This window comes from Lissotriton helveticus, chromosome 11, assembly GCF_964261635.1.
Source record: "Lissotriton helveticus chromosome 11, aLisHel1.1, whole genome shotgun sequence".
Taxonomy (NCBI): domain Eukaryota; kingdom Metazoa; phylum Chordata; class Amphibia; order Caudata; family Salamandridae; genus Lissotriton; species Lissotriton helveticus.
In genome coordinates this window covers 1126018475-1126033044 of record NC_136072.1, presented here as the reverse complement: position 1 = coordinate 1126033044, position 14570 = coordinate 1126018475, and positions in this window count along the sequence as shown.

Here is a 14570-nt window from a genome sequence, read left to right as displayed (position 1 = left end):
CCAGCAACCAGCCCTCCAAAGCCTTAGTGGCACAATCCACAAAGTCAGACCAGTCCTGAGACTGAGTTTTCTGGGTGTCTCTGAACAGCAACCTGTACTGCTCAGTTGTTAAGCCAAACCCATCAACCAGTGTATTTTTCAGTACATGGTAATTGTTAGCATCCTCAACTCTAGTAGTGAGGAGCTTATCTCTACCTTTACCATCAAAGGAGAGCCACAGTATAGCTGCCCACTGACTCTGGGGAATGCACTGCACAGTGCAGGCCCTCCCCAAAGCAGCCATCCATTTCTGGATGTCATCCCCTTGTTTAAAGGGAGGCACTATCTTTGTCAGGTGTTTAGTATCTAAACCCTTCTCTTTATCTCTTGGGAGATTGCTGCCACCAGTGGGAACTATCCCACTCATCTGCTGCTCTCTAGCAAAGGCAAGCTTTTATCTGGCCAGGGCAAGTTCTTCCCTTTCAATCCTCAGAGTGGCCTGTCTCATTCTGGCTTCATGCTCCATTCTCTGAGGGGAAGTCCATCTCCTCTGGGGAGAGTTCCTTCTCCTCTGAGAAGAGGCATTAGAGTGCAGAGATCTATTGGAGTCCCTAGAAGGAGATCTATCTCTCCTAACTCCAATGTTAGGCCTGATCAGGGTCAGTACTGGGGGGCCCCCAGCTCCTTTCCCAAGCAGGTCTAAGTTGGCCCTAGTGAGTCTGCTGACTAGTTCAGGCCTGTCTGCCTCATCCCCAGAGAGTTCCTCTTGATCCTCCTCCCCAACTGCATTTTCAGTGTCAAGGAGGTCTGGATCACCACGAGTACCCTCTAAGGCTGGCATATTCCCATCTGCCTGGGATGCTTTCCTAGCATCATAAGTCTCTAAGAGACCTATCAGAAAGGGAATGGTGGGGTTAGACCCCTGTTTCAGTTTCCTGGAGGTACACACTTGTCTCATCTCCTGGAAACTGAGAGCTGCATATCTTGAGATGACCTGTGGAGGGTCAATCACCACAAGGGGGGTCTCAGTAGACTCTCCCTGGGTAGACATGCTTTTCTAGTGAGATGTAAGTGGTGCACTTACCTACACTATATGTTTACCTACTGATCCCTTGCTAGAGTTGTAGTTTAGGGTGTGCTAGGCCCTAGGAGCTACAACAGCTGGTTCAGTAGAACTCAGAGTATTCTAAGCTAAGTTATATGTACCTCAGTACTTATGTGATCTTTCAAATGATATTCTTAGGATACGTGTGGTAAAACAACAGCAAGCTCAAATCCCAACCGCTGCTCACCAATGTGAGAAGTTGGCCTGATATGCAGTGCTCACTATTCTAGTGATCACTATGTATCAGTCCAAACAACCCTTATTGATGATTGGTTGTAAGTCAACCTTATAGACCAGCTATCCTAGTAGCATGGATACGAGCAGTCTAAGGCTAAGACTCTAGAGGGCGTGTTAAGCCAGCTGTTTTACCATCACATTATCCCTTGAACACCAAGTGAAAGGACACCACACAAGTTGTTATCAAAAATAAAGTATATTTATTTATAACAGGACTACCCTGGCTCTTTATGAGACAGGGAGCTAAGCACACAACAAAACTCTTAAAGAAATACTGAAAGTCGCACAATTTACACAAATGCCCGAGGGGCACGAAAAACCATATACACAAGAAGTGGAATGCGAATTACTAGCAGGTAAGTAACTATTCTCATAGACGTTAGAATCGCTAGGCCTACAATACTAAACACTTAGGTTAGGAGCAGGAGGCCTGTGGACGTCGTGTGCAGAGTGGGAACTCTCACGCGTAAGGCGGGAAAAAGTCTATGGAAGCTAGTAAATGCAAAGTTACTGTTCTCGGGCGAACCCCGAAAACAAGGGTAGATCCGAACACTTAGGGTGTTGGACTATGCTGGAGCACCGGAGTACTCAGTTTACCTAGCCCAGGGGCTGCGACTGCATAGGGTTCAAGTTGCGTCGGAAACCCTCGTTGAAGAACCAGGAGCCTGAAGAAAGAAGTTGCTGGCAGGCGGCCAGTGAAGAAGTTCGTGGAGATCCAAGCCTGGATCAGGGAAGAAGAAGACCTGTAAGCAGAGGGGACCAAGTTCTGAATCACTAGCCAGTGATTAAGTGGGTACCAGAGTGGCACCGGGCGAAGTCACCTCGACCAGGTGAGTGGGCGCTGCTGGGCTCTGCAGTCTCTCGGACCAGGAGGCGTTGTCGGCGACCAGGATGGAGGTGCGAGCTGTCCCACGAAGGTACTTGCTGTCGACGTCGCTGGACCCAGGATTGGGGCAACAAGTCTTGGCAAATTCAAGCCCACGTGGTGGACCTAAAATGGAGTCTGGAGTGGACCAGGAGGGTCCGGGGTGCTCCTCTGTTGGAGGGGAGCAAGGGCCAGTCTGGAGCAACCAGACCAGCAGTGTTTGTCGTCGTGAAGCGTCATAAAAGGGCCACTAGCCAACGGGCAAGTGACCTGGACAACGCGGTGAGCAGCAAAGAGCAGAAGGGCCCCACGCAGATCTCGTGGATGCAAGGGGGCTGTACTTCGGTGCTGGAGCTGCTCAGGGTCGGGGCTTCTCTTACCCCAAAGCACTCGGTCGAGGGTCACTCGGTGGTCGTGCTGGACAAGCGTCGTGCAGTTCTGAAGATGGCCGGTCCCTCGAGGTCTCGTCGCACCCACGGATCACAGCTGGGCTGATGATGTAGGTTGAGGTCAGAGGTGCCAGGGAAGCCGGTTCTCGTCGTGCTGGAGCAGTCTTGATCCGAAGGAGAGACTGGCAACAAACCGCGATGCTTGGTTGGTGCCTGCTGCTGCAGGGTGACTACTCCTTAGTCACAAGGGAGAAATCTTGAGAAGAGTCTTGAGTTCTTCGTGTAGAAGGTCGGTTCAGGATTCAAAGATTGATCTAATTTGGAAGGGGGCCTGCTCCTACCTTTATCCTGAAAAAGGGGGCTGGCACGCGACTAAGTCCTGCCCTATGGGTGGGACCAGGAGGGGGGTGGTTACACCCCTCTCCTTTGGCGGGCTTTCCCCAGCTCAGTGTCTGGTGTGCCCCTGGAACTGGTTCAAGCCGGCCTATGCACAGTGAGCACTGGGGTGCCACTTGCAGTCACCTTCCTCTAAAGCCCTGCCTTCCTAGGATACACAAAATCCTGTCTGGGACGGTGCTGGCACCGCCCCTGACAGGAAACCCTTTGTCCTTGCCTCCTGCGCTGGGAGGACTCCCAGCAACAGGAGGGCAGACTTGTGTCTCGGTGGCAGCATCCATTTTGTGGAGCTAAGGCTCTGTCTGACTTTAACCGGGGTTACAGGTTACCAACATGTCGAGTCCCTCTAGAAGGGTGGAATGCTAACCCCGTCGCCAGAATTGGCGAGGGGTTAGTATTCCAATTCGTATGACACCTTACTCGACATGTTTTTATAAAGCGATACCAGAGTTGGCATATAACCGCGAGGATTATAATGCACTTAAGAGTATATGGTATGCGATATCATGGAAACGGCTAAGGGATAGATCCCGAAAGCCGCAGATAGGCTCAGCTCATGCCAGAGCACCATCTCACACGATTCCAAGCACTCTGCCTTCAGGATTGTCAAGGCCTGCCATAGGAGTGACTGATAGGAGATCTGTGTGCCCATTTAGGTTTAGATATAGGTATACTATATCTAAAGCAAAGGGTGAGTACACCACTTTGCCCCAGCTGTCAAGCAGCCAGTTGTGTCTGTTTGGTTAGTCAGCCCAGGGGTGGCATAATACATGCTGCAGCCCCTGGGAGACTTCTGGGTGCACCTCAGCCCTGGGTACAGGGACTTAGAGAGGGTCCAGTGCCAATTCAGTACCTGGGTACAATTTGGAATAGAGAGAACAGCTAGGCTGTGGGTCTGATTAGCAGGCCCACAGCCAGGGAAAGTCGTAAACCAGTGAAACAAAAAGCAAAAATCTGGGTGATCATAGGATTGCAGACCCTACTCTCCTACAGTCACCAGCGACCGCGATGAGTGCTGTTTCAGAGCTGTTGTTCTTTCTGAATCCTGATTGAGTGCTTTCCAGAAGATGGTGACAGTTGATGTGGATTGTGAGTTGCTTAGTGATGGCCTTCTAAATCACTTTCGCTGGATAGGGGAGCAGGGAGATGGGTCTGACATTGCTCCGTTGAATTGGGTCGGCTATGGGCTTATTGAGAATGGCGTTGATTTTTGCAAGTTTCCATTCATCTGGATAAGTGGTGGATGTGATGGAGGTGGTGGGTGTAGGAAACAGTGTTTTTATTGCACTAGCCTACCTAGGGCCTGTGGTCCTAAACAAGGCCCTAAGGGCAGCAACTAAAATTGTGCCACCCTAAGGGACCCCTTACCAAGCACCTGCAAGATGGCCATTGCAGGCTGCATGTCTTGGTGCAGACAAAAGTGAAAACACAATTCTAGCCGAGCAGGGAACCATGGCAGTAGGTTACAGCTGAATCGCTTCACCGGCCAACTAATATGTTTTTCTGATGTGAAGAGCCTACGCCCTGCCCGATGAAGCACTACAGAGCTCTTAATTAAGTCTCTTTTTCAATTTTTCTGCCTGCTCACTTATTCAGTTGAGCACATACACCCCTAGCAATTCGCCTGTGGGTCAACAGGGGATCAGGACAGGGTGAGCCTTTTAGGGGGCCTACACCTTCCGTCTACCTGTTTTTTGGTCCTGAGGAATACCGGGCACTTGCCCATTGGTAGAAACATGTCGACCAATACACACCAACACATATAGAGATGAGTCGGTCGTAACTTGCCTACCAGCATCTCGCCACTATTTTTAACATTGTTCAGTTGCTCTACAATAAAGTTATATTTTTGAGTTAAACCAGGACAATTTTTAACATATTTTCTTTTTGCACTTACAGTCACAACCCGCTCCACTGTAGTTCAGGTGTCGAAGCACACCCTGGTGACGCTAGGCCACCAGGGTGGACCCCGATGATGAAGCATGTCACCGCTAGGCTGGTGAGTGAGGGGTTTTAAATAAAAGGATACATTTTTTCCTTTTTTTGCCATAAAGTCTACCCTCCAGACTATTCTTCTTATATTCTGTAGGGGATACTCCTCCTTTTGTTTCAAAAACATTCTCCCCAGGGGAATAGGAGTAATCCTGGTCCCATTTGTTTGTGGACAATCCCTTACTCTCTCCTTTGATTACTACAAAAACACAACATGTCACACATTCCTGTGTGCCGTGTCCCTAACACTGCATGTGATATATGTTAGTCACATCTACATCAGGTCTAACAGCTCTAAGGCAGGGTGCTGAATATTACATGTGAGGGTATACCTGCATGAGCAGATATGCCTCTGTGCTGGTCAGTCCTATTACTGACAGTGCAAGTGGACAGGGAAGCCCTTTTAAGGCATGTGCTGGACACCGGTGAAAACGAGTTCTCCAGCTACATGATGAATTCACAGAAAATAAGGATGTTTGACATAAAACATCTTGTATTGATAAACCCACACTGATGCCAGTTTTTGATTTACCAAAACATGCACCCAGAGGGCACCTTAGAGGTCTGCCCTGAAAACCTACAAGCTTCTGGAGTATTGGTGGACTGGTTTCTGCCAGCCTGCCACCTGAGATATTGTTCTGACCTCCTAGGGTAAGAGCCTTTGCTCTCAGGAGACCCAGAACAAATTCCTGTGCAGGAAGAGGGTGTAGCACCCCCTCCCACAGGATGACCTGCTGATTAGCCTTCCATCGGAAGCAAGCCTCAAAGGGATGCCACCTTTGAAATTCAAATTTGGATACCCCTCACAGGAGAGGAAGCCAACCCCTTTGTCTAGAAACTCCAAAAGAAAAGACTCTGAGGCCTCCAGAACTGTCAAAACCTGACCCCTGAAGCCACCACTGCACCAGTCGCTTCCTTCATGAGTTGATGTGAGACACCGGTGTCAACAAGGTCCCCCAGCCCTCCAGAGCTCGAGTCCATTGTGGTTTCACTCCTCTTGGACTCCCCTTTGACGCCTGCAGCCTCTGCATGCAAGCCCCTTTGACCCCGACAGCTCCCGGTAAGGAAACCCGACGTCTACAGACACCTCTGCATCTGTTGCTCCTCGGCTGTGGAGAAGCGGAGCCCAGGTGCCCTTACATCCCCAAGCATCACAAGCCTTGAACCCTACTGCTGGTTCACCCCGACTGGCCTTCCAGCCAGAGCCTGCGGCCTCTATTCGCAAGGAACGATTTACATAGAAACCTATTGGGCTATCAATGCTGTTTTGCACCCAGCCACCCCCCTGCGGCTGGGTGCAAAACAGCAAACTGGGGTGCAAACTGGGGTCTACTGATGGTGCTGCCTAGGACCATGCCCACCACTCACCGATACTCCTGGAGATTGGTCTTGGAAGTCGCTGTACTATACCTGTTTGCAGAACTTGCTCTTGCTTCCATAGGATAACATTTCAAAACTCACAAATTGCACTGTGTCCACTTTTTAAAGTGAAAAGAATTCATATTTAAAAACTTACTTACCACAACGATTTTTCTCTGATGCCTAAACCTATATAAAGATACTTGCTCTTTTAAAAAAATTATGTGGATCTCCTTCTTGAGTCGTGTGTGTCATTTATGAATCATTATGTGTATTTGCAAGTGTCCTGCACTCCTCTGTGTTAAGTCTAAGGCTGCTCGACCACACTATCGCCTAATAGAGCACTTTGGGATTTCACAGCAAGCCCCTGTCCACTCATAAGGGAACCCCTGGACTCTTTACACGGTATATCAGATTTTGGATATATCACACTAAGAGCCAGCGTCCTATAGTATCAGGGTGGTGCTGACTGGTGATGTTCCCATGTTGTAGATGTAGTGGAGGAATGGGTCAGTTCGGACCCCGGAGTACATGGTCCACATGATTGCAGCAGTGTTGTTTATGGTGAGGGTAGTCTTTTCAGTCGGGTGGCCTTCTTGGTTGGCGGTGGGAAGCTAGTGATCCAGTGGCGAACCAACAACAGATACTCCAATACCATATACTCACCTGGGCCCATAAACACACACAATTGAGTAAACCGCTGGAGTCAAAGTTTATGATTTTTCCACCCTTCCAGATTGATTATTCCTTACTCTTAACCAACCTTTCACTGATCAAAAAGTTCTTTTCTCTGGTCGATGGACCATTAGTTGAACTAGTTGATGGTGAAAATTGCGATTCTCCTATTAACATGACAAGAGAATCTGGATTTCATTAAAGACACAGAGGCTAACATTATGCATTAATCTTTTAATGCAGCTCACAAACACAGCCGCTTACATCACAAAGGTAAGAATAAGAATTAAGTGACATCATAGTATCCATAAAGGCCAGGTGCCAAGGGAGATCAGCCTCTTTTAAATGCCTCGAGTGACAGGAGAAGTTGAAACAGAAGAATAAAGCTTGAACTTGAATGAAGAATTGGAGACCATCTTGAATTCCATGTAGATTAATCAATTAGAATTGTCTGAAATGGAAAACAAAGTAAATCAACGAAAAAGACTGAAAAGATCTTCATAAGAAGCATGAACAAAAACATCAGAGTAAGAAAGCATGAAAAAATTGTAAGCCAGGTTAAATAATAATTCACAATTACCCTCAGGGAGGGACGGGAGGGATAATGTTAGCCTCCATGTCTTTAATGAAATCCAGATTCTCTCGTCATGTTAATAGGAGAATCGCAATTTCATTACAAGACAGGAGGCTACATTATGCATGTTGGTAGCCTTGAATAACTGCATCAGAAACATGTTCAATTGGTTTACAATAATGATGTGCGAAGGTAAAGGCATTAGACCAATCAGCGGACTTAAGGATAGCATCCAACTTACCACCAGAACAGAATGACTTGCTGGCCATAGCACTCCTGAGAGAGTGAGCCTGGAACTTAGACAGGTCAATACCAGCAAGGTTCATAGCAATTTTAACCCACCTAGCGATAGAGCAGGATGAGATGGGTTTAAAGGGACTAACGTAAGAAACTAAAAGTTGATTTGCATCAGGAGGACGAAGGTTAGACATTCTGGAATCGTATTCCTTCATGCAATCAACAACACATAGTTTTGGATGAGAATCAAAACGAGGGTAAAAGATAGAATCAGACATGGTTTTAGTTCTTCTAAATATTTCAAATTTAACACCAAACATGTCATAACATCTATTAGAGATGTCCAGAGCTTTGACATCAGAAACTCTGCGACAGGAAACTAGACATAAAAGAGAGGCAAGCTTAATTGAGAGACATTTCCTGTTAAGGAGAGAATTGTTAGGCCATGAACAAAAAAGATCAAGCAAAAGTTTAACATCCCAAACGGATTGATATCTAGGACGAGGGGGTCTCTTAAGGCGAATACTTTTAAGAACTCTACAGATAATAACGTTCTTACCTACCGTTTTACCATTGACAAGAGCGTGACCGGCTGAAATTGCAGATCTAAAACAATTGATTGATCTATAGGAGAGACCATTATCATAGATTTCGACAAGGAAATTAACAATATAAACTATAGGAGCCTCCACAGGATCCAAGTTCCTCTCCAAGCACCAACTAGACCATTTCTTCCAGATGTTATTGTATCTGTAATGGGTTCCAGGTGCCCATGACTCTCCGAGGAGAGTGAAAGCAGACGACGAAAGTCCAGACAATTGGTGAGATTGCCTGACACTTTCCAGGCAAGAAGGTTCAAACTCCCTGAAAGAACCAGGTGATGATCCGCTCCGTCTGCGTTTAGGAGGAGGCCCTGAATTGCGGGAATCAGGAAGGGAAAGTCGCAAGAAAGTTCCAGAGCTGTGGGGAACCAGGCTTGAGACGGCCAGAAAGGAGTTATCAGGACAAGGGAGCATTGTTCCTGTCTCACTTTCTGAAGAACCCTCTGAATCATTGCAAAAGGGGGGAAGGCGTAAGGGCGAAGGGGGGCCCAAGGCTGGAGGAAAGCGTTCACAGCTAGAGCACCCGGGTCTGGCATCCAGCTGAAATACTGGGGGAGTTGGAAGGTCAACCTGCTTGCGAAAAGGTCCACGTCGAAGGGACCCCAAAGAATGTTCAGGGAATTGAAGATCGTCGCATCGAGTTTCCAGTCGCTGAAATCTTGAAGGAACTTCGAGTTCCAATCCGCCGAAATATTGGATTTCCCTGGAAGGTATTCTGCTCTCAAGGAAATCTTGTGTTCCAGACAGAACATCCATAATTTCTTGGCCAGATCCGATAGGTCCGCGAACCTCGTGCCACCGAGACGGTTGATGTAAGAGACCGCAGAAACGTTGTCCATTTTCAATAAGACAGATCTGCCTTGAAGTGAGTGTCTGAAACTCATCAAGGCATAGAGTCCAGCGGTCAACTCTAGAAAGTTTATATGATGAGAGGACTCCGAAAGGGTCCAAACCTCACCAGTGTCTTGGTCGAGGAGACGAGCGCCCCAGCCGTGGAGACTGGCATCTGACTCCAAGACAAAGTCTGGGGTGGAACCGAAGATAGCCCTTCCATTCCATGCATCCAAATTGTCCAGCCACCAAGAGAGTTCCAGTCTCGCTGGTTGGTCTAGAGAGACCTTGTCCCCATACCAGAGTCCGGACCGGAGAGCTTGGGCTTTCACCCTCTGGAGAGCACGGTAGTTGAGTGGACCCGGAAAGATAGCTTGGATCGAAGAAGAAAGAAGACCCAAGAGTCTGGCTAATTCTCGTAGGGAGAGAGATTGATGTCTCAGGACAAACCTGATTTCCTTTCGAATTTTCGCAATCTTCTTTTTCGGCAGTGAAAGAAGACAGCTTGAAGTGTTCACGGTGAAACCTAGAAACTCGAGGGATTTTGAGGGCGTCAGGATGGATTTTTCTCTGTTTATAATGAGGCCGAGATCCTCTATCAACTCCATGGAGACCCTGAGGTCTTCTAAAATTTGTTCCTGGGTTTGAGACATGATGAGGATGTCGTCTAAGTAGATAATTAAACGAACGCCTCTTGCTCTCAGAATCGAAACAATGGCTCTCATGACCTTGGTGAAACACCAGGGGGCGGATGAGAGACCGAAGGGGAGAGCTTGAAATTGGTAGAGGTGTCCGTCCCAAACAAATTGGAGGAAGGGTTGATGTTCCCTGGCCATGGGGATAGTAAAGTAGGCATCCTTTAGGTCTAGCTTGACTAACCAATCTCCTTGAAGGAGAAGGTCCCTGAGAAGATGGATGCCCTCCATCTTGAAGTGGCGATAAACTAGGTATTTGTTTACTTCCCGTAAATTTATCACTGGCCTCCAACCTTTGTCCTTTTTCTCTACCAAGAAGAGGGTACTTACAAAATTCTTTTGTGACCAAGGAACCTCGATAATAGCTCCCTTTTTTAGCATAGAGGAGACCTCCTCCTTGGCGATAGCTAGATGTTCCAAGGGGAGGTCCAGAGGTCTTGGAGTTGTGGATTGGTAAGGAATGTCCACGAAGTCTATCTTGAACCCGCAGACTGTTTGTAGGACCCAGGGGTCCTGAGTATAGCTTTCCCAAACATGGTAAAACAATTTGAGCCTTCCCCCGACCTTTGGAGGGGAAAGAGGAGAAAGGGCACTTACTTGGGGTGTTGATATTAGAAGCCTCTGCCTCGGGAACCACGACCTCCTCGTTGGGGATAAAACTGTTTGTTCGAGGGGTAGTATCCCCTTCCTGCACCACCTCTTCCTCTGCCGGAATTATAGGGCCGGAAGTTGGCACGGCCGGAAGAACGGCCCCTTCTTCCAGCCAGACCAAAAACATTAGAGGGGAAGACTTTTTTCAAGTTGCTTTGAGCCCTATCAAGCGCCGTAAAGGTCGCAACATATCTGCCAATTGACTTAATCATATCCTGCCCGAAAAGTAGGCCTTGGGGTTCGGACGAAGGCTCCTTGTCGGCAAGGTCGCCAAGCTTGGGGTTAATTCTGTTTAGGACAGTTTTTCTCCTTTCCGTGTTCAGGCTCGAATTAGCATTCCCTAAAAGCACGATAGCTCTCTGGCTCCAACCCCTAATGAGTGCAGTGTCAAGGGGAGTATCTGAAATATAAGACTCCTCAGCAAGGTCAAGGATCTTGGTGAGAGGGCCTAGCATGTCTAGAAGACGGTCCTGGCAGGACTTAAATGCTCTTTCAAGGCCTTTTCTTGGGTCCTTTCCCAGCTTAAAAAGAAATTTAATAAGGTCTGGGTCAAGGTTGGGGGTCTGGCAGACCTTATCGCCAATCCATGGTCTCGGGCACTCAGCTCGCATAGTGTTCCTTGTATCAGTTTCCAAGGAGTTTCTTAACCATTTGGTTATAAACTTGCCGACATGTTCCTGGGGGGACCATTTAGAGCTATTAGGGCGTGAGATATTCTCAGGAGAAAACATCTCTCCCCCTAGGGGGTCAAGGATGGCATCCTTGGAGGAGGGAGGAGGGTCTGACTCAGGGAAGGAGTTGGGGTCAGAGTCATTGAAAAAGTAATCATTAGGGTCGAAAACAAACTCGTCGTAGGGTTCCTCGAAAGTCTCCTCTACGTCAGAGTAGGTATCAGAATGAGCACTAGCACCATTGCTAGAGATCGCGGGTCACCCGACCAATAATTTCGCCACTTCCGGCTTCGGGCCCATATATTTCAAATCACCATATACATTGATCGGATGACGTCACAATCTTCTACCAATAATTGTGAGTTCCTTTTCTATTTTCTAGTGTACCCGACTTACCATCCACTGTTACGGGTACCTATGACCACAATGGATCAGGGAGCTAGCTGTAAAAGGAAAGGCAGCAAAAATACTTCTTAATTTATGACCTTTATTTTCATGAAATGACCACGGACAACTGAAAGTTTTAAAAGATTTATCTCAGATTTAAATTCTTTAGAACATACACTCCATTACGAGGAGACAGTCTAAAATCAATTTTGCAAAGAGTACATATCTGTATAAAAGAACTCTAAGGGCAATCACTTATGTTTAAAATGCTAATGCAATAGAAAAACAACTGAGAGAGAAATTAGACTAATTCAAGGTTTCTTCAGTAAAGTTTTGTGAGAGAAAATTAGAGACCATATCAAGAAATAGCAAACTGCAATGGCGAAAATAATTTCTAAAATGTAGGGTAACATAGGAAACACGCTATGAAAATAAATGCAAGTGACTTTTATAAAATGCAATGGTTTGCGGAAAGCATGGAAAACTTATCATATGCAAAGATATGTCTTTATTGAAGCAAAGACAGAAAAATAGAAAAGTGCAGTTTCAAGAGATTCAGAGCGATATTTACCTAGACTGGTGTGAAAACCAACCCTGGCCACGGGTCAGTTAAGGACAGGAAACCCTCAAGGAAGGATACCCCTCAATGGACAGCAGGTGTAGAATGGACACCCAGGACAGGACAGGAAACCCTCAGATTAGGATCAGGACAGGACCACCAGGACACGACCAGCACCCGCAGTTTGGAAGCAACGCCTGCGCTCCACCCTCTCTGCAGTTATCAGTCAGGACCCCGATTGGGTCAACGAATTCCCAGCAAAGTGCTCCGCCAGCACTTTAAGGTTTAGTAAAACCTTAGTCTATGGTCAATTTCGGACAGAGTGCTCCGCAGCGCTCTGTATCTTCAGTCACCTATTGAGTGCGTTGGGTCAGTGACAGGTCAGCTATTCAGACAAGTCGGACAATTTTCCTAGGTGAACCTAGGCTAGATATACTGTTTTGGGACAGTGTACCACACCCCAATGTTGCAAAGTGCCAGAATCCCTCAACTTCAATTGGTCCTAAGGTAGGATTTGGTTAACACACCAATCAGAACAGACTATTTGGAGGCCTATTTAGCATTCTAAGGTGCCGCCTAGCAAGATTGGGGTTCCCATGAGAAAGTCGCACAGAATACAATTCAAATGACTACAATTGTATCAGTCTAGGAACACTGGCTCCATCCTCCTGGGTCAGAGGTAGCGCTCTCAGGAGCCTCTTGACTGTGGCTGCCAGCTGGCTGTATTCCACGGTCCATGGTTGACTCTGGCCTTGCATCTGGAGCATGCGCAGAAAGGACCTTCAAAATGGCTCACGACCCATTCGGACCCCCATTTCCCGTGATACATGAAAAGTAAGCGAAAACAAATTAGCACATAAAAATAAATGAAGGTATTACATGTTATAAGTTCGTACTTTAGTTTCATCATTATAAAAATATACTATGCATTAGTGAATGAGTGCAACGAATAACATCACAGGAGCAGCAGCACAAAGCTTCAGCATGTTATCAGATGCACAGCCATCTTATAGCTATTACGCATGCGCACCCTTTTCCCTCTCAAAATGTGACTGCGTCTCTACACGTGACTGTGCCTTACGCATGCGCAGAAACGAAAAGGCAAGCAGCGGCCATTTTAGACACAGGGGTTACTTATTTTAGTAGAACACATAGGCAAGCTTCGCTACCTTTCACGCATATCCATAATAAAGATATTAATAATAACGTACGTTTGTTATGAGGTTATGACAAATCGAGGTTCATGAATCGAGCAAGTCGCGATGCGAAATCTTGCTCTATCAATCCCCTCTTTGATGATATTTACTATCATCACACATAAATGGAACCAGATGCCAACTTTCTTTCACACTTTGTACAACTCTATCTCTTCCAACATGCGATTCAATTTTTCCTTCTCATTTTTGGTAGGGTGAGAATTTTTCACCCTTTTGTAAATCTGATTATTTATTTCCTCCAATTCAAGCTCATCCGCATTCCGTTTCAGTCCTCTTGCATTCACTTGATACTTCTTAGTACGTCTTCGGCATTTGCAACAGACGAATATGAAAAATAGGATAAGACCTATAATTCCAATTGGCATCAGTACTTTGAACAATAAGCTTCTACCTAAATTAGCAAACCAGTGACCTACATTTGAGAGACCATCAACTAGTCTCTTCCAGGCACTGTCAACTTCGAGTGGTTTGAGTTCCCTTTCCAAATTAGTAATGTTTTTCACATATCTTTTGAGCTGCACGCTTTTGTCCGGAATGTAAGTGCAACAATGTTGCGCCTTCAACATCCGGCAGACTCCGCCCTCTTTTGCTAATAAGGTGTCAAGAGCAAGTCTGTCCTGCAAAACCATTGATCTAATCGCAACCATTTCGGTATTGACCAGCAGAAATCCATGAGCTGTGTCAGTAGACAGCACATCCACTATTGTGGACAATTTGCAAATTCTGTGAGTGTTCAGAACCACTCCCACTCCAGGTATCAGTGCACTAAAAATACTACCCATTATTTCACCTACGCTTTCTCTTTTACTACGCACTAAGCCATTAGTGTTTTCATTGCTTCCAGCAATTTCATTCACATGGTATATTTTCGGGAAAACAATGCCAAAGTAGCAGCTTCCATACCAGTGATCCGTCAATTTGAAATAAGCCTTGTCTCCACATATATAATAAATTCCAGGAAACACAGGCTCTGACCCATTTTTGAATCCCCAACCTCCAATTACCTTGTAATTGTGCTCACATTGACTGGAACCAATGAAAATGTTATTATAATAATCAGTCTTCTCGCGGTGAAGACAGAGTTTCGCTTTCTTCTCGAAATCCAGCAACAGAGCAGGTCCCGCCCCGCCAGTTGAGGTGCTTTCCATG